This window comes from Lynx canadensis, chromosome C2 (assembly GCF_007474595.2).
Source record: "Lynx canadensis isolate LIC74 chromosome C2, mLynCan4.pri.v2, whole genome shotgun sequence".
Lineage (NCBI taxonomy): Eukaryota > Metazoa > Chordata > Mammalia > Carnivora > Felidae > Lynx > Lynx canadensis.
In genome coordinates, this window is record NC_044311.2 from 145816860 (window position 1) to 145820758 (window position 3899).

The 3899-nt window shown below is 39.4% G+C and overlaps 1 non-coding gene across 1 annotated transcript; it reads left to right on the forward strand.

Moving 5' to 3' along the window:
* Positions 1-422: 422 nt before the first annotated feature.
* LOC115524371 lies at positions 423-558 on the forward strand. The gene has a single exon (XR_003972073.1). It is a non-coding gene; the product is annotated as a small nucleolar RNA SNORA1 (small nucleolar RNA).
* The last annotated feature ends 3341 nt before the right edge of the window (positions 559-3899 follow it).

Consider the following 3899-nt stretch of genomic DNA (forward strand, 5'->3'; position numbering starts at 1 on the left):
ATATGAGCCAGTTCTTTAAAATCAATCTCTTAAAACCAATCAATTTATTTTTAGTTATTTATTTGTATTTTAGAGGGAGAGTGCAAATGGGGAAGAGGGACAGAGGGAAAGACAGAATCCCAAGCAGTCTCCATGCTCAGTGTGGAGCCCAATGTGGGCCTTGATCCAACGACCCTGAGATCATGACCTGAGCTGAAACCAACAGCCAGACACTCAACTGACTGAACCACCCCGGTGGCCCTGCCAATCAATCAGTGTATATACATACATACAAACTATTGGTTCTGCTTCTCTGGAGAACACTGACTGACACAGTAGGATAAAAAGAGCCGACTCCACTTTCTCAGCAACTTTAAGGGCTACATAAAAGGCTGGAATTTAGTATTGCCAAAATTACCTCATGAATCTTAAGTTTTCAATAGGGACCATCTTTACACAATATTTGGTGAGTGACACATGAGCTGTCCAAAACAGTCTTCTGTGGCTACACTGACACATAGGTGATCCTTCCATCACAGCAAGTTTACTGCAGTGGTGACCATGAGACCTATAACATTTTCTGCTAGGCTCATGGAGCAGAGGGAAAGTAACAAGACTTCCCAATATTAGAAACAATTAAGGAATAAGAATTTCAGATCACTTGCCAAAATAGCAATTGGTATACTTCCTACAGTTTGACTTCTAGGGCCCTAAAGTAAAAAAACTGAATTCCAAAGATTACAGGTGGGGAATTTTGGAAGAATGTCTATATTCAAGTGGAGATCAAAGAGGCCCAACAGAGGGGTGCCTGGGTGGCTCAGATGGTTAAGTGTCAGACTCGATGTCGGCTCAGGTCACAAACTCATGGTTCATGGAATCAAGCCCTGCATTGGGCTCTGTGCTGACAGCGCAGAGCCTGCTTGGAATTCTCTCTCTCCCTCTCTCTTTGCCTTTTGCTGCTCGTGCACTCTCTCTCTCTCTCTCAAAATAAATAAATAGACTTCAAAAAAAAAGCCCAACTGAAAGAACTCTGGACTGATAATGGCAACTGTGGATTAAACAAAAGTTCTTTTTAAAGGGACTATTTTGAAGATTATGATTATGACTTTGCAGGAACTAGGGTGATTGGCAGTGGAAGAAATCACATGTAAAATTCCTTAAATAAAAATTTATTCACTTAAAAATAATAGTCCTCTTCCCCGACACCAGAGATGAACAGATTGTTGTTTTTATGTTTATTTTCAATTGAGCATCAGTTGAAATAACCACTTGGGTATACAGGGCCTGTATACAGTACCTAAACTACATCAAACTAAAAAGCTTCTGCACAGCAAAGGAAATAATCAACAAAGTGAAAAGGCAACCTATCGAATGGGAGAAAATATTTTCAAATCATTTGTCTGACAAGGGCTTAATAACTAAAATATATAAAGAACTCACACAACTCAGTAGCAATATATCAAACCATCTGATTTAAAAACGGGTGGAGGATCTGAATAGACATTTTCCCCAAGAAGACATCCAGATGGCCAACAGACACATGAAAAGATGTTCAACATCATTCATCGTGGGGAAATGCAAATCAAAATCACAATGAGATATCACCTCGCACCTGTCAGGATGGCTAATATCAAAAAGACAAGAAATAACAATTGTTGGTGAGGATGTAGAGAAAAGGGTACCCTTGTATACTGTTGTTAGGAATGCAAGCTGGTGCAGCTATGGTGGAAAACAGTATGGCAGTTCCTCAAAAAATCAAAAATAGAGGGGTGCTGGGCTCAGTCAGTAGAACATGCAGCTCTTGATCTTGGGGTTGTGAGTTCAAGCCCCACATTGGATGTAGGGCTTAGTTTAAAAAAATTAAAAAATAGGGGCACTTAGGTGGTTCAGTTGGTTGAGCGTCCACCTTTGGCTCAGGTCATGATCTCCTGGTTTGTGGGCTTGATCCCCACATGGGGCTCACTGCTGTCAGCTTGTCAGCACAGAGCCTGCTTCGGATCCTCTGTCCCCCTTTCTCTGCCCCTCCTCCACTTGCACTCTCCCAAAAATAAATAAATATTTTTAAAAAATTAAAAAAAAAAACTAATATATCATGTGATTCCACTTCTGGGTATTTATTCTAAGAAAATAAAAACATTAATTTGAAAAAATATATGCATTCCCACGTTCATTCGCTGCAGCATTATTTACAATAGTCAAGACGTGGAAACAACCTAAGTGTCCATTGATGGATGACTGGATAAACAGGATGTGGTATACAATGAAATCCTGCTATCTGTGACAACATGGATGGACCTTGAGGGCATTAAGCTAAGAGAAATAAATCAGACAGAGGACAAATAACCATATAATCTCATCATAAACCCATTTATGTGTAGGGGCACTTGGCTGGCTCAGTCAGAAAAGCATGCAACTCTTGATCTCGGGGTCATGAGTTCGAGCTCTATGTGTAGAGATTACTTAAATAAATAAAACTTAAAAAAATCCATATATATGTGGAATCTAAAAAACAAAACAAACAAAAAACCAAGCTTATAGATACAGAGAACAGATTGTGGATGCTGGGGGGGACAGGTGGGTCAGGGGAGGAATGGGTGAAGAAGGACAAAAGGTACAATCTTCCAGCTATAAAATAAATATGTCCTGGGGATGTAAGGTGCCACATGGTGACTGTAGTTAATAATACTGTGTTTCGTATTTGAAAGTTGCTAAGAGAGTAGAGCTTTAAAGTCTTCATCATAAGAAAGAAAAGAAAAAAAATTATAACCACATTTGGTGAGAGATGTTAAGTAGAAATATAGTGATCATTTCACAATATATACAAGTATGGAATCATTATGTCGTATACCTGAAACAAATATAATGTTATATGCCAATTATACCTTAGTAACTTTTTAAAAAAAATATGTACTTAAAATAGTAGAATCATACACACAGTGTGAAATGCTCACACAATGAGAGTTACCCAGAAACTGAGAGCATGTGAAGAAATATTTGATTCAAATCTCCAATCTCCCTTCTACTCCAGGGCATAGACTTATTGATGGGAATAGTAGGCAAAAATCTCCTTCATGATGTAAATTTATATTCTTTCATTCTTTCTATCTTTGCCCCTGCCCCCAATATGCATATATAATTAAGTTCATGTAAGTTATACATAAATGTATGTTGGAAGTGATCCTACATTGAGTGATGGCTGAGGCTACTGTCAGATTTGACTAAACAAATTCGCCGAGACTAGGGGGCACTTTATTTACTTATAATTTTTTTAAATGTTTATTTATTTGGGGGAGGGGGAGACAGAGTGTGAATGGGGGAGGGGCAGAGAGAACAGGAGACACAGAATCTGAAGCAAGCTCCAGGTTCCAAGCTGTCAGCACAGAGCCTGAAGCAGGGCTCAAACTCATGAACTGTGAGATCATGACCTAAGCCAAAGTTGGATGCTTAACTGACTGAGCCACCCAGGCGCCCCTGGGGGGTGCTTTAAAGTGGCCTGATCTTGCAGTACGAGGCCTCTTCATTACTGTCCCCGGGGGCGGGGGGTCATCAATTATTTGAGTTTGGGTAGAAATGTGTAAGAGACTACTCTGATCTTGGCATAAAAAAATGCGAGCAAATGTAGATCCATGGAATCTGTCCTACAAACTGCAGACTGGACTCTGTAACCATTGGTCTAAGTGCTTCCAAAGACTCAAGATCTTCTAGGGAATAGAAGCTCTATAATTTCATTTAACTACCCAAACAATTACAAATGTGGTCTACTTTTATTATTTATTTTAATGTTTGTTTATTTTTTTTTTTAATTTTTTTTTTCAACGTTTATTTATTTTTGGGACAGAGAGAGACAGAGCATGAACGGGGGAGGGGCAGAGAGAGAGGGAGACACAGAGTCAGAAACAGGCTCCAGGCTCCGAGCCATC